The sequence below is a fragment of the Phoxinus phoxinus genome (genome assembly GCF_949152265.1).
Source record: "Phoxinus phoxinus genome assembly, chromosome: 5".
NCBI lineage: Eukaryota > Metazoa > Chordata > Actinopteri > Cypriniformes > Leuciscidae > Phoxinus > Phoxinus phoxinus.
In genome coordinates this window covers 33,576,263-33,600,943 of record NC_136880.1, presented here as the reverse complement: position 1 = coordinate 33,600,943, position 24,681 = coordinate 33,576,263, and the positions used below count along the sequence as shown (strand labels likewise).

At 38.4% G+C, this 24,681-nt stretch overlaps 1 protein-coding gene and 1 long non-coding RNA gene across 2 annotated transcripts in view; one reads left to right on the top strand and one right to left on the bottom strand.

The window, feature by feature from the left end:
- Positions 1-24,681, bottom strand: part of clstn2a (calsyntenin 2a) — a 222,012-nt gene that overhangs the window by 24,538 nt on the left and 172,793 nt on the right. The window lies entirely within an intron of this gene.
- Positions 9,892-22,701, top strand: LOC306999471. The gene is made up of 3 exons (XR_013797861.1): positions 9,892-10,031; positions 21,098-21,150; positions 22,581-22,701. It is a non-coding gene; the product is annotated as an uncharacterized lncRNA (long non-coding RNA).

Sequence of the window (24,681 nt, the reverse complement as noted above, 5' to 3'; positions counted from 1 at the left end):
TAGTTTTTTTTACAAAAAACTTTTAAAATGTAGTGATTTATGACCTTTTCCCACTCTGTTTCTCATCCTCTGATTCAAACAGTCTGTTTTGGGGGTGTTTCCCCTTTAAGAGTTCAGTGTTAAAGGGATAGTTCACTTTAAAATTAAAATTCTGTCATCATTTACTCACCCTCAAGTTGTTTCAAACCTGTATTAATTTATTTCTTCTGCTGAACACAAAGAAAGATATTTTGAAGAATGTCAGTAACCAAACAGTAGTCTGTACCCATTGACTTCCATAGTATTTTTTTTTTCCTACTATGGAAGTCAATGGGTACAGACTACTGTTTGGTTACTGACATTCTTCAAAATATCTTTCTTTGTGTTCAGCAGAAGAAATAAATTAATACAGGTTTGAAACAACTTGAGGGTGAGTAAATGATGACAGATTTTTAATTTTAAAGTGAACTATCCCTTTAACGCCCACTGTTATGATTGGCTAACGTCAGTGCCTATGCATCAATTATTAACGTCCCCAGCCAGAACATTTGCGGATTCCGCGTATTTAAAAAGTAGTTTAAAGTTTTAAATACATTACTTACAGTTTGCGTCGTCGTTGTTGAGCCCAGAATAGTCGGCACGGACTTATCTTTGAGCGACAGTTTTCTGGCAAAGCCAGCATCATTTTGGGATTTGTTCTCAAAACAGTCATCCTTCAAATGTATAGAACAAACGCTTAAACTAACACTGCCGTGACTGAGACGTCCGCAAAAAAATAAAGTACATCCATTTTTCCCTGACGACTGGATCTTTCACAGTGTATTCAAAGATGTTGTTTGTCCACAGCCAGGAACAGCACATCTGCGTGGCATCGTAATTTCCCTGTACACAGACCCACTCGCTGTCCGTCGACTGAACACTTGTGAGGCGCGCAGCGTGCGGGCGCGACAACGATACGAAGTGAGCGTAGTTGTCTTGCGCTTAAAGCGTAGTTGTCTTGTGCTGGAGGCGGTCTATATGCAAATGCTGGTACGTCACTTCGTACCGTGACGTCACTTCTCACCATGGATCCAGAACGAGCTGTATTTAGAGCTTGATTAAATAAATGATTCGTTTATAATGGGGAGGACGTCTTAAGCTATGAAACTTGCAGGACGTTTTAATGGTACAAAGACCTCTTATATACCAAAAGATCAAGGCAAATTTGGTTTCTCATGTCATGACCCCTTTAATATTTTCATATTTGATACTGTTTTAAAGACCCACTCCGATGAAAATCATGTTTTTCTAGGTGTTAACATGTTCTTGTGGCATTTTTCTAGTATTAGAGAACATATCTTGAGAAAAATAAGCTCAAAGTTGTATTTCTGAGTATTTCTACATTCAAATGTCTGTGAATCAGTAGCAGACGCTAAAATGCCGTTTAAAATAGACTGGAGTTATGACGTAGTAACTCCACTGGGCGGGGCTACAAGCTCATACTCAAATTGGAACACATACTGTAACAAATAAGTCACCTTTCACCGTCTATCAATCGTCAAAACTAAAGTTTGGAGAGCACAGACTGATCCCGTCAGTAATTACATCATTACATAATGAGAGAGGGCAGCCAGCCTCCTCCAGCCAAGCAACAGGCGACATTCGTGCATGTGAAACTCCGCGCTCGTCCAAGTAGACTTGCACACGCCGGGTGGCGACGAGTTTCGCCGGTCGCAGTCGTTTGTCCCCTCGTGTGTCAAGCCCATCACTCGTGAGAGAGTCAGTCAGTTTTTTAGATAGAGCGGTGACATTAGTATCATAATAATCCCGAAATTCCGAGCAATCCACTGATACTAAATATGTCCTGATTGATCACTGTGGGAGGGATGAAATATTGAGACGAAGTCGATCTGTTTTTTACCGCGACGTCTCGGAGTGAAATAATGATCGGTGATAACTTTGATTAACTTCGGATAATAATAATTAACGTGTATATATACTGTAATGCTTCTCCGTGCCAACGGCTCCGCCCACAACGCAGAGGCGAATTGCTAATGAGCTACTGCCGCTCTGCTGAAGCGAAGTCCCAGAAAACGGCACAGGTTTTGAGATTTTGGCTAAAAATGGCATAATCATAATTTAAAGACTACTAGGAATGTTTAAAAATAGCTCAAAATATGATCGGAGTGGGACTTTAAGTCTTACATATTTTTCAAATAATTTAAAGGGGTGGTAAAATGCCATTTTCAAAAGATGTAAAATAAATCTCTGATGTCCCCAGAGTGTGTGTGTGAAGTTTTAGCACAAAATACCCCACAGATATATTTATATAGCATGTTAAAGTTGTCACTTTTTGAGGCTTTGCAAAAACGCACATTTTGTGCCTGGCCCTTGAAATGCAAATGAGCTGCTGCAGAGGGCGGGATTTCAAGAGCTCACAGCTGCGATTACGTCACGCAGACACACTAAAATTGACAGAAACTGTTCTCTGAATGGTTAGTTGATGAATTCAATTAGGATATTCTGTCATGGTAATCTATAAATCGCTCGTATAGGAACTGTTGTGAGATGCACACAGAGTGACTTTCTATTGCATGTGAAAAGATGGATGCTAAAGTTTGAGCTGACTCACAAATGTACTCTTATACAACAACTTTCCTCTTCTCAACATGGACTGCGTGTTCCCGGAGGCGGGGTTTATGTACATTTTAGGGTTGCAGATGTCATTAAACCCGGAGGAATGTCGTGTAGTCCCTACCAGCCGTTTGTTGTAGTACTTTTCCTTAAAAGCAAATATCTTCCTTTGCTTTGAACTTTGAGCATTGTAAATTTGCAGATGTTGTTTATGCTCAAACATAAACAACCATTGTCTGGGAAGCAGACACACTCTGTCAGTTCAAAGCTAGATTAAAGACACATCTCTTTGACCTAGCATTCACATAATGCATTATAGACTTCTATATCTCAATGTTAGGCTGCATAGATTAGGTCAGCCGGAACTGGGAACACTTCCCTTAAAGGGCATATTGCAGGTTAGAGTACCCAGTGCGCCAATGTATAGAACAATAATGTAGGAACTAGATTTAAATATAAACATATACTTATAAAACGCTATTTAGGCTTCTGGAGTCATTTTTGTGAGAAAATTTTACTTCCGCATTTGAAAACCGCCAAACCGGAAGTGACGTAGCATGGGGGAGAGCGGTCAAAGTAAACAATAGGAAAGCAATGGATCGCAATGACAGATCGGACGCTGTGGAAATTGTAGCCTAAATGTTTACTCGTATGACGGACCTCAGCCATATAATTATGTGCCTGATATGAAGCCAAGAGAGTAAACAGGCCAGGATTAGACAAAACAACGGTCAGAGGAGACACATTGAGCTGTGATGTGAGGAGAACAGGACAGGAGTCGGGTCTCGATGAGAGAACAGTGTTAGCTTATAGATGTATTCACGTTAGCCGACGATATGTATAACACTATGCTCAGATCACAATTTTGTAATTATTTGTCAGGCAATAGCAAAGCTAGTATTTAGACCCTTACCTGCATGTGTGTGTCAGCCATTAGGAGACAGTTTCCAGAGAAAGAGGGACATTATAAAGGCTTTGAATAGCCCCACTTGGTGATAATGAATAAAAAAATAATCACAATCACAACTTTCTTACTGTATAAAAACTTTATATGTAGAAACAGCCAACACAAACATTAAAATTCGGAGTACAGATTGAAAATGAACATAATTATATAATAATAATAAGTGTCGGCTGCAGACTTGCAAGACATTACAAGTTTATGGAGTATACGTTAATGAATTAAATTAAGACAAGGCACATTTTGTAAAACAAATGTACAATAATGCCTCGTTTCCACTGAGCAGTACGGTACGGTACGGGACAGTACGGTACGGTTCGGGTCTGTTAACCATGATCTGGCTAGCGTTTCCACTGCCAACAGTACCCTTACCTGATAGGCGTGGTGTTTCGATCTACGTCATTTTCGCGCGAAGAAGAACATAGTAAACTACAATGGATGACATACAGCAGATCTAGTTCTTGCTCCTCGACATGTATGATGTTTGTCACAAGAAGACAAGCGCCGACATTAGGCTTTTCTCAATATCAAGTACGCAAAGTTTGTACTTGCCATGTGCGACTCCTACATGCAAATGGTAGGCTACAGCGCGTTCTTAAAAGCGTCACTCAGCTCGCGCTGCTACTCCGGTTATCTCTGTCACTCGGTATGTACATTTTAAGCAACAATAAAACGAAATATGTTATAAAACACCACTCTGCCTCTTTTCGTTTTCATTTAAATAAATTAAACATATAGGGACACAAATGTGGTTCATGCGCAACGCATATTGATTATTCACTGCACGTTATACGTTATTCTATTTATAACAAAACGAAATTTAAAACACAACCCTAACGTTACCTCTTTTCGTTTAAAAAAATAAATAAAATAAACATATTCCAGGCAATATATGCATTTGTACAAATGTTGCAATAAACATCAGTGATAATCTTGTAATAAAAAATGACAATAAACCATATTTCTTTTTGTAAAATTTCAGTTTTATCAATAATAGCCTATATAAAACTTTAAGTAAAGTACAAGAAGCTATACAATAATAAATAAAGCAAACAATTCAGTCAAATATCCAAATGCAGCGCTCTAGTCTTTACAAGTAAACACAAATAACGTTAATATGAAACTAAACTTAGCCCTCAGCCAAAACGATTGACAGGGAACTCATTATATATTCACGAGACCAAAGATCGCCCGTTAGGTCTACACAAAACGAATTATATCTTATGTTTAACCACTACCGTCGGAGTCAGCGACGAACTAGCCGAGGAAAGGCTCATCCAGCCGGGAAACATGAGCGCCGAGCGCCCGCTGAACACATGGATCTCACAACCGGGGAAAAAAATAATCATCTTTATAAATAAACCACAGATTTGAGCTTTAAACAACTACATTTTCGCCTGAAAAACTCTTAAAATTACATTTCGTGATACAGTAACAGTAGTATTATATTAAACTATATTAAAAAATGGCGCTTCTTATGTTGTCATTCCTCTTGTAGCACGCGCAAGTGACGATTCTCTGTCAACCAATCAACGTCCTGCAGTGATCTAGCTCCACCTTTTAGTACCGTTCCACTGTGCTAGGTACCCCAATGGAAGGGTACCTAAAAAGTGGTACGGTACGGTTGTAGTACCCCAGAGTGCAGTCTGGACGATGGGGCGGGGCGACACTTTGGGGCGGGGTTACACGTGTCGCTCCGCCCACCCCCAATTTAATTGGCTTATTATACAGCAATCTTATTGGCCTGATTCAAGCCTGAGCATGCGCATTCTTTATGTACTATTTTTGTGAATGATTTGTCCATATTAAAGAAATATTAAATGCTAACTCTAATCGTATATTATCGGTTTACCATGGTAATTTTAGTTAAGATCTATTGGATAATGTTTTATTGTTAAGACACAGAATAGACAAAGTTATTGTTTAAAAACGAACGCTTGGTGACAGCACCGACAGCACCATTTCATATTTCCACCAGGTCGGTCGGTGGATCAGCTCAAACTCTGGATTTTACGCAAATTATGATAAATCGCTGTATTAAAGGAAAGACATCGGACAAACCCGAACGCAAGCAGCTGATTTTAGTGCTCTGATTTTTTAGCACGACCGTTTTTTGTTGATTTTTTCAACGAGATTTGTTCTCCAATGCTTGCATTTTTTGGCACAAAGTGCAAATAAAATGTTTAATGGCAAACACATATTTCCTTGTTGTTTACCTGTTAAAAATAGTTTCAAATATTAACACTGGCATAGGCTAGCCTATATCTGTAGCCTAACTATTTTAAAAAATCACCGCTGTAAATCTGTGCATATAGGCCTATCCTAACAGCCTACTTCAAATAGCTACTTATTTATATAGGCTACCTACTTACTTAAATTGAGCACATAAATAATCATATTTGCTATAGATCGACATAATAATATCTGTTTTAGTATTATTTTTTTTCCACTTTTCAGCACTGCAGGTTTTTAAATTCCCATTGTACGCAAAAAAACAAAACACACACACAAAAAAAAAAAAAAAACAATGGCCAGGGCTTGTATTATTTGGTAGCCTATTATTGTCTTATTTGTCACTTTCGGAACTGTGTCTTACTGAAATACAGTGAATTATCATTATGTAGTGTAAAACCCCGAGTTTATTTATAATGGAAAAATGAAGAAGCATAAATTAATGATGTAAAATGTCGCAGCACTGCATGACATTCGGAAAATATTACTATCAGCTTAATAGGCGATCTCTCCTTGCAATGCTAGTAATTTAATGCAGTCATGATCATTGCTCACTTAAAGTGCCATTGACTGCTGGGTAAATTAATAAATATAATTTAGCTAAATCTAAAACATCGTATGATTTATATCAGCAACATATTTATTTATATCGCCCAGCTCTAAAACGGCTCAATATGAATGCTTAGGCCTATATTACTGTTTGTAAAGCTGCTATAAAACGATGTGAATTGAGCGCTATACACATTTTTTTTACTTCACTTGATATAGACCTAGGTATCGTGGCCACGAATGAAGAATTCGTTCCCCATATTTAGCAGCACACGGCGGTCTGCCTTGAAGGGATTGTTATTGTTTGTTGTACAGTAACTTCATTTAACTTATTAAGTCGTATTAAGTTAATAAAAACATTATTTAATTGATCATTACTGAAATCGCCATGCGACAACGTAGTAGCCTACGGCCAAACTGCGCGAAACTGCGTAGATAGAAGATCATTCATAAACTCGTACATAAAGGAATGCGCATGCTCATGCCTCAAGTGTCTACTCCAATAAGATTGCTGTATTATAAACCAATGAAATTGTTGGTAGGCGGAGCGACACGTGTCGCCCCGCCCCAAAGTGTCGCCCCGCCCCATCGTCCAGACTGCACTCTGGGGTTACTCGTACGGTTCGGCTTTTTGGTACCATTCACAGCTTTTGACAGTGGAAACGCAAATAATTGCGTACCGTACCGAACTGTACCGTACCGTACCGCTCAGTGGAAACGGGCCATAAGTGATCTCTGACGGATCCGTGAGCGTCATGTTTCCCACCGGTGGCCGACCCACATGCTGACGGCGGACCGGGCGACCAGATGAAGGAGCCGGGACAGTGTGCACATATCGCCGTAACCAGGGATGTAGTGGAGGCTAAACGCACGTAAACGCCGTTTGGGCACCTCCAAAAATTCTGAAATAGCGTTTATCCACCTCCAAAGTGCGTTTATCCACCTCTAAACTGCGTTTATCCACCTCTAAACTGCGTTTATCCACCTCTAAATAGCATATAGTTCCTAAGCCATTTTAAATTAAGCAGGCTATGTCGTTTTAGTTTCATATTGTTCATTATTAGTTTCATTTGTTAAACCTAAGACGAAGTCTTTCATATTGCGCTGCATTACTGTCAGTAGCCGCGCGGGTTAAACCATAATAATACAGGACTAGCCTAAGATTATCACAAATAAACACAAGATTTTGACGCATATCCAAGCGTTTGTGGAGTGGAGTGTGAGCGCGCACTGCATGGCACGGACGCGCGGGAGCGAACACTTATCAACAGTGAAACAATTTAAAATACTCTATCATTTCTGGTCATACAGAAAATAATAATACATTATTCGCAACTACTTTTATTTGTGTAAACTCGCAATAACAAGAAACGTTGTGCTTTTGTCAAATAAAATAAAACAATCAGGCGCGCTTTCATGATCTCCGTGAACTGGAGCGCGAGAACTGAAACTAAATATAGCCTATATGTAGGCTAAAGCTTGAAATGTCCACTTTAAAACGAACAAATTCGAATCGAAAGCTAATACCTTCTGATTATGTAATCCGTATGAAAGGTGCATTTCTCTCTAAAAGCGCACCCGCTTAACAGCGGAGATGGAGATGTTTTTAACCGACACTGATTTAGAAAACAATAGTTTATTAATAAACAATTAAAATGCCTCGTTATTTTTTCAGACACATTTATTATCATTAGGCTAGCCTATAAATCACCTTTCTGTAGGCTGTGGTCCCAGGTGAAAAAGACGTAGTATTAAATGTATTAAAAATATATTTGAAATTCAAATAGTATGTTTATAATACATTTGTATTTCCAACATGCTTATTTAAAGTGCATTTAAAATACATTGAATTGCATTTTAATATATTTATAAAAAATATACTAGTAGTATATTGGTAATAAATATATATTTAAGTATACTTTTAATAAATATACTAATTAAAAGCATACTTTAAATACATTTCTAAACAGTATACTAATAGTGCATTGGTAATAAATATATATTTAAGTATACTTTTAATAAATATGCTAATTAAAAGCATACTTTAAATATATTTCTAAACAGTGTACTAATAGTGCATTGGTAATAAATATATATTTAAGTATACTTTTAATAAATATGCTAATTAAAAGCATACTTTAAATATATTTCTAAACAGTATACTAATAGTGCATTGGTAATAAATATATATTTAAGTATACTTTTAATAGATATGCTAATTACAAGCATACTTTAAATATATTTCTAAACAGTATATTAATAGTACATTGGTAATAAATATATATTTAAGTATACTTTTAATAAATATGCTCATTACAAGCATACTTTAAATATATTTATAAACAGTATATTAATAGTACATTGGTAATAAATATATATTTAAGTATACTTTTAATAAATATGCTAATTACAAGCATACTTTAAATATATTTATAAACAGTATACTAGTAGTACATTGGTAATAAATATATATTTAATTATACTTTTAATAAATATGCTAATTACAAGCATACTTTAAATATATTTCTTAAAAGTGTACTAGAAGTATTTGGTAATAAATATATATTTAATTATACTTTTAATAAATATGCTAATTACAAGCATACTTTAAATATATTTCTTAAAAGTGTACTAGAAGTATTTGGTAATAAATATATGCTTAGTTACACTTTTAAGAAACATGCTAAATGCAACCATACTTTTAGTGAAGTTTTAGTGTATTTAAAGAAAACATGCATATGTTGCTCTTACTTTTAAAGTAGCCTACATTTTATGTGTACTTTGTGTAAGAACAGCAAAATGATTAAGCTTTTAGTGTGTTTAAAATGTATGTACTTTATAAACACTTAGGCCTACTGCAATATAGTTTAATTATTTATGTTTTTATCATTTTAATATAAAAAAAAAAATACATTTACAATATACCAACTTATAATGTATTAGAAACATTTGTCAACTATTATTAGCATTGCAATAAGCTTAAAATTATTATTTTTTCACTTTTACTTGTTTGTTGTAAAAGGCTACTTAAGGCTGTTGTCTATTACATGATATTTTGTACTACTGAAATTCCCACAATAATTTCAGCATCATATTTTTTTAAATGCATCATAGATACATTTTCCAAAGAAATGTTAATTTCCAAAAAAGTGTTGTTCTTGTTTAAATTTGAACAATGCGCATAACACACGTGACTAGTCCTGATTGGTTCCAGAGACGTTGAACGGCTGTGATTGGTTCTTATGATAATGCGCTAGCATCTCACTCGGAGCTTCAGTTGCTGTGCATGCGGTCCTTGAATGTGATTAGGTTTAGACGTTTAAATTTAAACTGTTAAAATATTTATAGCGATCGTGTTTCTTTAGAGGACTTGGAGGAAACCACGCGATTAATATGGATTGGGTGATGTTTTTTGCGATTCACTTTTTGAAACGTGAACAGATCTGGTGAATCGTTCATCGGAGGGATATGAATCATGACAGTTTTTCTATCGAAGATTAACGAAAGTCTTAAATGGTTTGGAACTACTTGAGGGTGAGTGATCATGACACCATTTCGTATTTTTGGCACAAAGTGTAACATCACGTCTTTTTCAGTTCAGCTAACTTACATTCAATTTGCCCAATCAGAGCCAAGATTTTCAAGTCAAAGTCGAAGCAGACTCGAAGAGATGAAGATACTGCCTCAGAAGTTACTGGTAAGTTTTAGTTGCTGTTTGTATAAATAACTATCTCACTGTTTAGTTGTTTTCCTAGGTGGAAAGGTCTGCTATGCATTTGCTAATATGACTTGCACGTGGGATACTGACTTTAACCGCTGTAACATGATGCTGACACTGAATTCTAGCAACTTCTGCACTGTCAAAGTCTAAAGTCTTTGATAAATCTGTTTAAAATCTTAAATCTGAATCTGTTTAAAGTCTTAAAACAACTATAAAACATTGTCCAATGCATCTTCAAAAAAATTAATTAGTTATTATAATATGTACATCATTATATTAATTAGGGGCCAAGCACTGAAGGTGCGGGCACCTATTGTATCTGTTCCCGTTCTTATTCTTCTTCTTTTTTTTCTTTTTAGGGGCCAAGCACTGAAGGTGCGGGCACCTATTGTATCTGTTCCCGTACCAAAAATAATTCTTCTTCTTCTTCCGCTCTGGGAGTCTATGGCAGCCCATAGAACCGATCGCGGGAAAGTTGTAATGGTTTGACATTCGGATAGAGGACAGTCCCAACATTAAATACACCAATTTTGGTGTGTCTAAGTCATTCCCTCTAGCGCCACCAACTGTCCAAAGTTTCACTCATGTTTATTCTAATAACTTTTGAACCACAAGGGCTAGAAACAAAATTCTTTTTTCCTCTGATTCCTGACCTCGTGACGATTCGATTGCACCCAATGACGTCATTTTGCGCCATGAAAAGTTTTCCGCCATTTTGAATTTTCCGAAAAAGCTACTTTTTCGAACTCCTCCTAGGCCGTTGCTCCAATTTCCATGAAAATTGAATCAGATCATCTACAGACCATGCCGACAAAAAGTTATGGAATTCAAGTTGATTCGCTTAGCAATTTTCGAAAAAACCCACAAACAAATTTTACGTAGCGCTTGCGAAAACAGACGTAAGGCTGTATCTCCGCAACGCTTTGTTGGATTCAGACCAAATTTGCCACATGTCATCACAAGCATGACTTGAGGCTACATGCTGCGTTTCGGCGCAGCGCCACCTACTGGTCCGGAGATATGAAAAATGGCTATTTTTGCTTATAACTTCTGAACAGTTTGCCCAAAAATCATCAAATTGGTCTCGTTAGATTCAGGCCAACATGCTGAGTCGACTGATATCCAATTTTACCATGTCGGCCATTTTGGCTGTCGGCCATTTTGAATTTTGTGCTAAAATGCTGTATTTTAAGAACGCATGAATGGATTGTTACGAAACATGGTATGGGTCATCAGCACGATGCCCTGAAGGAGCGTGAGAAGTTTCGAAACAGCGCCACCTTGTGGTCAAAAGTTATAACAACATTTCCAAAAAGGCTAATAACCTTTGAAGACATCTGCCTATTGAAATGCCACTGGTCTCAATAGATTCGCTGGGTCACGCTGAGAACATAGATACCAAGTTTGCCATATTTGGCCGAACTTCCTGTCCGCCATCTTGATTTTCAGTCAAAACCTACTTTGTCGAACTCCTCCTAGACCGTTTGTCCGATTTTCACCAAAATCGAATCGTATCATCTCCACACTGTACCGACAAAAAGTTATGGAATTCGTGTTGATTCGTCAAACCGTTCTCAAATACCGCGCAAACAAATTTTACGTTGTGCTACAGCTACAGATTTAGTGCAAAAGTACTACATCGCCCATAACTCCTAGAGTCCGTTTGTCCTAGACTCAAGTGTCTCACACCACTGTGATCCCTGGCTCAAGGCGGACAAAATGGCTATCTCCAATTTCGATTTAGGCCAGAAAAATTTTCTGCTATGTCGAATTTTGTCCGAAACCTACTTTTGCAAACTAGTCCTAGGTTTTTCACCAGATCGGAACCAAACCAGTCTAGGACATTTCTCTGGACTCTCTAGATCAATAAATATCGAAAAAAAAGTTGAACTTTTGCATTTGGGTGGCTGTAACAGGGTCATTTAGAAAAGGGGCGTGGCAAAATACACTAAAAAGCCTATAAATCCCATATGAAAATTCAGAACTTCACCAAAATTGATGAGCATATGTGTCAGAACATGGTGAGGAAGCATGCAGAGTTTCATGGAGATCGGACCATAGGTGGCGCTGTAACTGGCAAAAAGCCTTCAATCTTATTAGGGGTTCAAGCATGAAATGCTGAAACCCTATTGTAATTAAGGATTCGTAAAACGCATCGTGCAGGCCAAACCGTAAGGCCTAGAGACGTGAAACCTGGCCAGATGGTAGGCCTCAATTTGGGGACAACCTATCAGAGTATGACCCCGAATGGCCCATAGGTGGCGCTACAGCAACCAAAAGTTCAAAATTGATCATAGCTCTTAGACCGTTTGTCCCAGGATCAAGTGCCCCAAATCGTTGGAATCCTTGGCTCAAGGCGGACAAAATGGCCATCTCCGATTTCGATTTAGGCCAGAAAAAAATTCTGCTATGTCGAATTTTGTCCAAAACCTACTTTTGCGAACTAGTCCCTGGTTTTTCGCCCGACCGGAGCCAAACCAGTCTAGGACATTTCTCTGGACTCTCTCGATCAATAGTTTTTGAAAAAAAAGTAGAATTTTTGCATTTGGTTGGCTATAACAGGGTCATTTGGAAAATGGGCGGGGCAAAATACAGTCAAAAGCCTATAAATCCTAAACAAAAACTCAGAACATCACGAAAATCGCTGAGCATATGTGTCATGACATGGTGAACAAGCGTGCCGAGTTTCATGCAGATCGGACCATAGGTGGCGCTATAAATGGCAAAAAGGTTCCCTTATTATTAGGGGCCAAGCACTGAAGGTGCGGGCACCTATTGTATCTGTTCCCGTACCAAAAATAATTCTTCTTCTTCTTCCGCTCTGGGAGTCTATGGCAGCCCATAGAACCGATCGCGGGAAAGTTGTAATGGTTTGACATTCGGATAGAGGACAGTCCCAACATTAAATACACCAATTTTGGTGTGTCTAAGTCATTCCCTCTAGCGCCACCAACTGTCCAAAGTTTCACTCATGTTTATTCTAATAACTTTTGAACCACAAGGGCTAGAAACAAAATTCTTTTTTCCTCTGATTCCTGACCTCGTGACGATTCGATTGCACCCAATGACGTCATTTTGCGCCATGAAAAGTTTTCCGCCATTTTGAATTTTCCGAAAAAGCTACTTTTTCGAACTCCTCCTAGGCCGTTGCTCCAATTTCCATGAAAATTGAATCAGATCATCTACAGACCATGCCGACAAAAAGTTATGGAATTCAAGTTGATTCGCTTAGCAATTTTCGAAAAAACCCACAAACAAATTTTACGTAGCGCTTGCGAAAACAGACGTAAGGCTGTATCTCCGCAACGCTTTGTTGGATTCAGACCAAATTTGCCACATGTCATCACAAGCATGACTTGAGGCTACATGCTGCGTTTCGGCGCAGCGCCACCTACTGGTCCGGAGATATGAAAAATGGCTATTTTTGCTTATAACTTCTGAACAGTTTGCCCAAAAATCATCAAATTGGTCTCGTTAGATTCAGGCCAACATGCTGAGTCGACTGATATCCAATTTTACCATGTCGGCCATTTTGGCTGTCGGCCATTTTGAATTTTGTGCTAAAATGCTGTATTTTAAGAACGCATGAATGGATTGTTACGAAACATGGTATGGGTCATCAGCACGATGCCCTGAAGGAGCGTGAGAAGTTTCGAAACAGCGCCACCTTGTGGTCAAAAGTTATAACAACATTTCCAAAAAGGCTAATAACCTTTGAAGACATCTGCCTATTGAAATGCCACTGGTCTCAATAGATTCGCTGGGTCACGCTGAGAACATAGATACCAAGTTTGCCATATTTGGCCGAACTTCCTGTCCGCCATCTTGATTTTCAGTCAAAACCTACTTTGTCGAACTCCTCCTAGACCGTTTGTCCGATTTTCACCAAAATCGAATCGTATCATCTCCACACTGTACCGACAAAAAGTTATGGAATTCGTGTTGATTCGTCAAACCGTTCTCAAATACCGCGCAAACAAATTTTACGTTGTGCTACAGCTACAGATTTAGTGCAAAAGTACTACATCGCCCATAACTCCTAGAGTCCGTTTGTCCTAGACTCAAGTGTCTCACACCACTGTGATCCCTGGCTCAAGGCGGACAAAATGGCTATCTCCAATTTCGATTTAGGCCAGAAAAATTTTCTGCTATGTCGAATTTTGTCCGAAACCTACTTTTGCAAACTAGTCCTAGGTTTTTCACCAGATCGGAACCAAACCAGTCTAGGACATTTCTCTGGACTCTCTAGATCAATAAATATCGAAAAAAAAGTTGAACTTTTGCATTTGGGTGGCTGTAACAGGGTCATTTAGAAAAGGGGCGTGGCAAAATACACTAAAAAGCCTATAAATCCCATATGAAAATTCAGAACTTCACCAAAATTGATGAGCATATGTGTCAGAACATGGTGAGGAAGCATGCAGAGTTTCATGGAGATCGGACCATAGGTGGCGCTGTAACTGGCAAAAAGCCTTCAATCTTATTAGGGGTTCAAGCATGAAATGCTGAAACCCTATTGTAATTAAGGATTCGTAAAACGCATCGTGCAGGCCAAACCGTAAGGCCTAGAGACGTGAAACCTGGCCAGATGGTAGGCCTCAATTTGGGGACAACCTATCAGAGTATGACCCCGAATGGCCCATAGGTGGCGCTACAGCAACCAAAAGTTCAAAATTGATCATAGCTCTTAGACCGTTTGTCCCAGGATCAAGTGCCCCAAATCTTTGGAATCCTTGGCTCAAGGCGGACAAAATGGCCATCTCCGATTTCGATTTAGGCCAGAAAAAAATTCTGCTATGTCGAATTTTGTCCAAAACCTACTTTTGCGAACTAGTCCCTGGTTTTTCGCCCGACCGGAGCCAAACCAGTCTAGGACATTTCTCTGGACTCTCTCGATCAATAGTTTTTGAAAAAAAAGTAGAATTTTTGCATTTGGTTGGCTATAACAGGGTCATTTGGAAAATGGGCGGGGCAAAATACAGTCAAAAGCCTATAAATCCTAAACAAAAACTCAGAACATCACGAAAATCGCTGAGCATATGTGTCATGACATGGTGAACAAGCGTGCCGAGTTTCATGCAGATCGGACCATAGGTGGCGCTATAAATGGCAAAAAGGTTCCCTTATTATTAGGGGCCAAGCACTGAAGGTGCGGGCACCTATTGTATCTGTTCCCGTACCAAAAATAATTCTTCTTCTTCTTCCGCTCTGGGAGTCTATGGCAGCCCATAGAACCGATCGCGGGAAAGTTGTAATGGTTTGACATTCGGATAGAGGACAGTCCCAACATTAAATACACCAATTTTGGTGTGTCTAAGTCATTCCCTCTAGCGCCACCAACTGTCCAAAGTTTCACTCATGTTTATTCTAATAACTTTTGAACCACAAGGGCTAGAAACAAAATTCTTTTTTCCTCTGATTCCTGACCTCGTGACGATTCGATTGCACCCAATGACGTCATTTTGCGCCATGAAAAGTTTTCCGCCATTTTGAATTTTCCGAAAAAGCTACTTTTTCGAACTCCTCCTAGGCCGTTGCTCCAATTTCCATGAAAATTGAATCAGATCATCTACAGACCATGCCGACAAAAAGTTATGGAATTCAAGTTGATTCGCTTAGCAATTTTCGAAAAAACCCACAAACAAATTTTACGTAGCGCTTGCGAAAACAGACGTAAGGCTGTATCTCCGCAACGCTTTGTTGGATTCAGACCAAATTTGCCACATGTCATCACAAGCATGACTTGAGGCTACATGCTGCGTTTCGGCGCAGCGCCACCTACTGGTCCGGAGATATGAAAAATGGCTATTTTTGCTTATAACTTCTGAACAGTTTGCCCAAAAATCATCAAATTGGTCTCGTTAGATTCAGGCCAACATGCTGAGTCGACTGATATCCAATTTTACCATGTCGGCCATTTTGGCTGTCGGCCATTTTGAATTTTGTGCTAAAATGCTGTATTTTAAGAACGCATGAATGGATTGTTACGAAACATGGTATGGGTCATCAGCACGATGCCCTGAAGGAGCGTGAGAAGTTTCGAAACAGCGCCACCTTGTGGTCAAAAGTTATAACAACATTTCCAAAAAGGCTAATAACCTTTGAAGACATCTGCCTATTGAAATGCCACTGGTCTCAATAGATTCGCTGGGTCACGCTGAGAACATAGATACCAAGTTTGCCATATTTGGCCGAACTTCCTGTCCGCCATCTTGATTTTCAGTCAAAACCTACTTTGTCGAACTCCTCCTAGACCGTTTGTCCGATTTTCACCAAAATCGAATCGTATCATCTCCACACTGTACCGACAAAAAGTTATGGAATTCGTGTTGATTCGTCAAACCGTTCTCAAATACCGCGCAAACAAATTTTACGTTGTGCTACAGCTACAGATTTAGTGCAAAAGTACTACATCGCCCATAACTCCTAGAGTCCGTTTGTCCTAGACTCAAGTGTCTCACACCACTGTGATCCCTGGCTCAAGGCGGACAAAATGGCTATCTCCAATTTCGATTTAGGCCAGAAAAATTTTCTGCTATGTCGAATTTTGTCCGAAACCTACTTTTGCAAACTAGTCCTAGGTTTTTCACCAGATCGGAACCAAACCAGTCTAGGACATTTCTCTGGACTCTCTAGATCAATAAATATCGAAAAAAAAGTTGAACTTTTGCATTTGGGTGGCTGTAACAGGGTCATTTAGAAAAGGGGCGTGGCAAAATACACTAAAAAGCCTATAAATCCCATATGAAAATTCAGAACTTCACCAAAATTGATGAGCATATGTGTCAGAACATGGTGAGGAAGCATGCAGAGTTTCATGGAGATCGGACCATAGGTGGCGCTGTAACTGGCAAAAAGCCTTCAATCTTATTAGGGGTTCAAGCATGAAATGCTGAAACCCTATTGTAATTAAGGATTCGTAAAACGCATCGTGCAGGCCAAACCGTAAGGCCTAGAGACGTGAAACCTGGCCAGATGGTAGGCCTCAATTTGGGGACAACCTATCAGAGTATGACCCCGAATGGCCCATAGGTGGCGCTACAGCAACCAAAAGTTCAAAATTGATCATAGCTCTTAGACCGTTTGTCCCAGGATCAAGTGCCCCAAATCGTTGGAATCCTTGGCTCAAGGCGGACAAAATGGCCATCTCCGATTTCGATTTAGGCCAGAAAAAAATTCTGCTATGTCGAATTTTGTCCAAAACCTACTTTTGCGAACTAGTCCCTGGTTTTTCGCCCGACCGGAGCCAAACCAGTCTAGGACATTTCTCTGGACTCTCTCGATCAATAGTTTTTGAAAAAAAAGTAGAATTTTTGCATTTGGTTGGCTATAACAGGGTCATTTGGAAAATGGGCGGGGCAAAATACAGTCAAAAGCCTATAAATCCTAAACAAAAACTCAGAACATCACGAAAATCGCTGAGCATATGTGTCATGACATGGTGAACAAGCGTGCCGAGTTTCATGCAGATCGGACCATAGGTGGCGCTATAAATGGCAAAAAGGTTCCCTTATTATTAGGGGCCAAGCACTGAAGGTGCGGGCACCTATTGTATCTGTTCCCGTACCAAAAATAATTCTTCTTCTTCTTCCGCTCTGGGAGTCTATGGCAGCCCATAGAACCGATCGCGGGAAAGTTGTAATGGTTTGACATTCGGATAGAGGACAGTCCCAACATTAAATACACCAATTTTGGTGTGTCTAAGTCATTCCCTCTAGCGCCACCAACTGTCCAAAGTTTCACTCATGTTTATTCTAATAACTTTTGAACCACAAGGGCTAGAAACAAAATTCTTTTTTCCTCTGATTCCTGACCTCGTGACGATTCGATTGCACCCAATGACGTCATTTTGCGCCATGAAAAGTTTTCCGCCATTTTGAATTTTCCGAAAAAGCTACTTTTTCGAACTCCTCCTAGGCCGTTGCTCCAATTTCCATGAAAATTGAATCAGATCATCTACAGACCATGCCGACAAAAAGTTATGGAATTCAAGTTGATTCGCTTAGCAATTTTCGAAAAAACCCACAAACAAATTTTACGTAGCGCTTGCGAAAACAGACGTAAGGCTGTATCTCCGCAACGCTTTGTTGGATTCAGACCAAATTTGCCACATGTCATCACAAGCATGACTTGAGGCTACATGCTGCGTTTCGGCGCAGCGCCACCTACTGGTCCGGAGATATGAAAAATGGCTATTTTTGCTTATAACTTCTGAACAGTTTGCCCAAAAATCATCAAATTGGTCTCGTTAGATTCAGGCCAACATGCTGAGTCGACTGATATCCAATTTTACCATGTCGGCCATTTTGGCTGTCGGCCATTTTGAATTTTGTGCTAAAATGCTGTATTTTAAGAACGCATGAATGGATTGTTACGAAACATGGTATGGGTCATCAGCACGATGCCCTGAAGGAGCGTGAGAAGTTTCGAAACAGCGCCACCTTGTGGTCAAAAGTTATAACAACATTTCCAAAAAGGCTAATAACCTTTGAATACATCTGCCTATTGAAATGCCACTGGTCTCAATAGATTCGCTGGGTCACGCTGAGAACATAGATACCAAGTTTGCCATATTTGGCCGAACTTCCTGTCCGCCATCTTGATTTTCAGTCAAAACCTACTTTGTCGAACTCCTCCTAGACCGAACGTCCGATTTTCACCAAAATCGGATCGTGTCATCTCCAGACTGTGCCGAGTAAAAGTTATGGATTTCGTGTCGATAGACAAAACCGTTTTCGTATACCGCAGTGGCAAAGTTGAGGCATGATGCCAAAATGACTATTCAGGCTTTATATCTGCAATGCCTTGACATATTGACACCAAACTTTGTATGTGTCATTGTCACTTCACTCTGACCACATCACATCAGTTTCGTAACTGCGCCACCTATTGGTCGAAAGTGATAATCATATTTTTAGTTATTGTATGTGATTTTTCAACCATTTTGCCAAAATTCATCTTGAAATGTCTTTAATTGCTCCTTGCTGCAGTGGGTCTCACACTCCCAGCCACTTTGGCATGTCTTGTCGTCTTGCTTGCGCTTGGCCCCGGTGATTGCTGCTTGCAGCTATATTTTTTCTTTTTTTTCTTCCGACTGGGCGTCTATGGCAGCCTATAGAACCGTTTGCGGGAAACTTATACAAATTGGCACAGTGATAGAGGACAGCCTGAACTATCACCATAGCAAATTTGGAGTCTCCAACTCATTCCCTCTAGCGCCACCAGCTGTCCAAAGTTTCACTCATGTTTATGCTAATAACTTTTGAACCACAAGGGCTAGAAACAAAATTCTTTTTTCCTCTGATTCCTGAGCTCATGACGATTCGACTGCACCCTATGACGTCATTTTCCGTCATAATAGTTTTCCCGCCATTTTGAATTTTCCAAAAAACCTACTTTTTCGAACTCCTCCTAGGCCGTTGCTCCGAATTTCACGAAAATTGAACCAGATCAACTCCAGACCATGACGACAAAAAGTTATGGAATTCAAGTTGATTCGAATTACCGTTCTCGAATACCGCGCAAATAAATTTTACGTAGCGCTTGCAAAAACAGACGTAAGGCCGTATCTCCACAACGCTTTATCGGATTCAGACCAAATTTGGTACATGTCATCACAAGCATGACCTGAGGCTACATGCTGCGTTTCGGCGCAGCGCCACCTACTGGTCCGGAGATATGAAGAATTTATATTTTTGCTTATAACTTCTGAACGGTTTGTCCAAAAATCACAAAAGTGGTCTCGTTAGATTCAGGGCATCGTGCTGAGTCGACTGATATCCAATTTTCCCATATCGGCCATTTTGGCTGTCGGCCATTTTGAATTATGTGCTAAAATGCTGTATTTTATGAACGCATGAACGTATCGTTACGAAACTCAGTATGGGTCATCAGTACAACGCCCTAAAAGTACTCAAAAATGTATGAGACAGCGCTACCTTTTGGTCAAAAGTTATAATGAAATTTCCAAAAATGCTAATAACTTTTGAATAAATTTGCCTATAGTAATGACACTGATCTCAATAGATTCCTTGGGTTATGCTGAAAACATAGATACCAATTTTGCCATAGTCAATCAAAGTTCCTGTCCGCCATCTTTATTTTCTTTTAAAACCTACTTTTTCGAACCCCTCCTAGACCGAACGTCCGATTTTCACCAAAATCGGATCGTGTCATCTCCAGACTGTGTCGAGTAAAAGTTATGGATTTCGTGTCGATAGACAAAACCGTTTTCGTATACCGCAGTGGCAAAGTTGAGGCATGATGCCAAAATGACTATTCAGGCTTTATATCTGCAATGCCTTGACATATTGACACCAAACTTTGTATGTGTCATTGTCACTTCACTCTGACCACATCACATCAGTTTCGTAACTGCGCCACCTATTGGTCGAAAGTGATAATCATATTTTTAGTTATTGTATGTGATTTTTCAACCATTTTGCCAAAATTCATCTTCAAATGTCTTTAATTGCTCCTTGCTGCAGTGGGTCTCACACTCCCAGCCACTTTGGCATGTCTTGTCGTCTTGCTTGCGCTTGGCCCCGGTGATTGCTGCTTGCAGCTATATTATAATTTTTATTTGCTGAAGCTATGTATTTATTTCTGATTTCCTGAAGAATTTGGCTTCCTTGTTATGATGTAAATTATCTTTAAAAAGTTTGAAAAAACATGTTATGAATATAGCTACCTTTGTCTTGAGCTGACCAGCCAATTATGGTAGTGTGTGTTGATTGGTGTTTATATTTGTTCAAGCTTGACAACCTTATTTCCTTTTTGATTACTTTCTAATATATATTTCTAATTACAAATAAGTACAAAGATTAAATTGTTAAAAGGGATGCTTATAAGAGAGCGTATCTAAACTGCCGAGTCTGTGAAGGGTTTTGATTATATTACCCACCAAGTACATTGTACTCAGCATACTGTCATTCTTAAAAACAAAACAAATCATTCTTCATAATTTGCCTGCCTTATATATTTGTGTATGTATGTATATATATATTTATAAATCTCTTTTTTTTTTATTTGTTGTTTTTCAGACTAGCTGCTATAGAAGAAAAACTGAGTGCAGAGACAAGCGAAGAAGAGAGTAGTAAGTAGTGATGCACCGATTGATCGGCTGGTGACCGAAATTGGCAGATTTTCACGTGATCGGCCATGACCTCGGGCGCCATATGATTAACATCGCACAACATCAGCAATCAGACATGCACACGGACCGCACATGTAGTAAACCTCGTGAATTACGGCCGTTTCACACCGCAAGCGGGAGCAGCGGGTTTTATTTTTTGTGTGTGAATGCTCTCATTGATTGACATTCACGCCTGAAAAATACGCGGAGCAGGAGTGCGTTAAAGTGAAAACACGCTTTTGATGGACAAAATAAATATGATTTCACACAAAAAATGCCCAAAATGCACAGATTGTGCATGTCTAGTGTGTTTAACAAGAACTGGAGTAGGCTAGAAAATGAACACAAAAATATTTGTAGAAAATGTACCCATTTAAACTTGTTTTAATTATTCAGTTTGGGTAAAAGTATATGGTGTTTTATTTAATAAAAAAAATTATAATAATAAATGAAGAGTTCAGATGCAATTTAAGCCTCTAAGTGCCATCTGAAATTTTCTTCTAGAATGATCAATTTTATCAAGCTTGAATATTTAAGTTCAGTCATTTATCTTAAATGGCAATGAAAATTACCTATTTGTCATTTAAGTGAAATTACTGAACTGAAATATATGAGCTTGATAAAAATGATAATTTTAGAAGAAAATTTAATCGGAATCGGCTAAAATCGGTATTGGCAGGTCAAACTCAGTGAAAAATCGGAATCGGCCTATAAAATTGTAATCGGTGTATCTAGTAGTAAGTATGGTTTAATCTCATATCACCTCAGTTATAGAGATTTTTGAATCCGGACTATTGAATGGTGATTCGGTCATGACGTATGTGTTTCTGTACATCACTTTGTTTTGCTCTCGAAGTCAAAGGGGGCTGACTAAAAACAAATGATAATGCTAAAAATAAAGATTAGCATTTGTTATACATTATAATTATTATACTTGTCTGTTTTTTTTTTTTTGCTGTGATACAGTGTCATAACATGTAGACCTCACTGTTGTTCAGCAAGACTTAATGTTTGTTCTATTTGATGTAGATATTTTATTAACTCCTTTTTTTGCATTATATTAACATTTTATATTGAATGTCTTCTGTTAAAATATGAACTAAGCATTACATGCCATATTAAAAAATTGTGGTTACGACTGTTCCCTGAGAGCAGGGAATGAGCTTTGGGGAATGGCCTCCATGTGAACCGGTGTCTAAAAAGCTATAAAATCACGGCAAACGAATTTGGCGACAACCTATGACACTATTAGTGTGACCCAGAAGTATAAAAGGGGCGCCTAGATACGCAGTGCAAGTTCCCTTTCGAAAGGGAACAGTGACTTTTTTAACAGATGTTAATTTTGCATTAATATTTAAAAAATATATATATATATTTTTCCCTTTTCATAGATACTGTGATCAAACCGTTTCCGACCACGACAGTGTCTGAGGTGCGAGCACTGATCAGAAGAAAATGCAACAATGAGGCAAACTCCAAGACCAATCATTTCAATTCGCTTGAAGGATGAAGGACTGTTTGCAGCTATTGTATTTCACTTTGTTTGACTTTGTTGAACTTATTCCTTTAAGTTCTTTTTTTTTTGTTCTGTTTAATACTTCTGTAGATCAATGCATTTTATGTTAATGTATTTTGTTTAATTTTCATATGTTGCTGTACTAATGTAGTGCATTAAAGTTTACTATCTTTCAAAGAGTGTTTGTGTGTGTTTTATACAAATATTGTTTTTACTGTGTTTAACTGAATTATAATTTTTAACTGTATTTTTAATACATTAAAATATATTTTTTTCATACTGAATGGTTTTGTTCAAAAATATATTTTTAATATACTAATAGTGGGTCTTATAGTGTTCTACTAATACATTATTAATAACCTGATATTATATTTAAAATATACTGGGAACACATTATATGATGTTAAAAATATATTTAAGTTGTATTTCGAAAGTACATTTAAAATGTATTAAAAATACAATTTAAAGAAGTGCTATTAAATTACACTAAATGTACTTAAAATAGTTCCATTTTAACACAATTAAGTATATTAAAATATATTACTATTACATTAAAATTGAACTTAAATACATATAAAAGTACATTTAGTATACTTGAAGTTGTTCCAAAATAACACATTTAATACATAATTAATACAATACACTTAAAATACATTAAGTATATCAAAATAAGCACACTTTAAATATATTTCCTTTTCACCTGGGGTTCCAGAGACATAGGCTATGGCTCTTCTCATTCACCTTACCGGGTGACCACGTCGTGGTTCACCAGAATTTATAGTTTACCCACCTCTTTTTTTACCACTACACCTCTGGCCGTAACGTTAACTCATCATATCGCCGGGATTATAATCATGCAGTCTATAGTGAACGCTAAAAGCAGACGCAGAAGCGAAGTCCCGTCTCTTACCCTGCACAAAACGCACACAAACACGGAAGATAGCACCGTCCTTTATCTTGTTCGGAAACCTGTGGACTCGATGTCCTGACAGGCCATAATTCACAGTCATTTATCACGATAATTATTAATTGAAATACAATAACCACCGAAAACACACTGAATCACGACCGCTTCAACATAATACCAGCCTATTCTGCACTGAGCGAACGCAGAGCCCGGCAAACGACTCCCCGTTGTGACGTAATATGACGCGATGGTGAAAAAAAAGCGCTTTTTCAACACGGTTGAGGAAACTGTCACGTTTTCTACTAAATTTGTGCCCTTATGTCTGGCAAAACAATTTTTAATCATGCATTTACTCTTCATATGGTATTTTCACACAAGGTTATATATTAATTCTGAAAAAAAAAAACCTGCAATATGCCCTTTAAATCCTGATGTACTCGTTACATCATAAGAAGAATGGCATCTACGCTAATTTTAGAGTCTTTGTTTATCCCAAGGTTTTCCCGCAGTCTGCCGGATCCAGGCTGTATCCAGATCTGACGAAGGACCTTCGCCTGGACCCGATGTCAACGCAGTGCTGAAGTGCCAACTAGCCTCTCCCTATAGAGGATCCCTTTACCACTCTACAGATAAAGCATTGTGGAAAACTTGCGTATCTACCCCGTAGTGATAAAATAAAATAAAATTCTGTATCAAATTTATAGGCAGGACAAGTAGTTTGTTTAGGCTTGGTTTGTAGAGAATTACAAACATGCGCACATATATTCAAACGCACATAACTATAGAATTAATTCTTGATGCGCACGTGAGCGCCATCAGCGTTTCTCACAGGTTCGCGTTTAAAGTCTGTGTAGAGAGAACGGTGTCGTCTTAGCGGCCCCTAATTTAATAACAAATTATCCTTTCAACGGAAGTGAATCAATCAAAACTAACTTTAGCTGGAAAATAACATTATTCAAGAACCGCTATAAAGCCAAAACAATCTGTTACCTTAAATTATATGTTTATCTCTGTAAAGCAGCTTTGAAACAATCTACATTGTTAAAAGTGCTATATAAATGAAGATGAC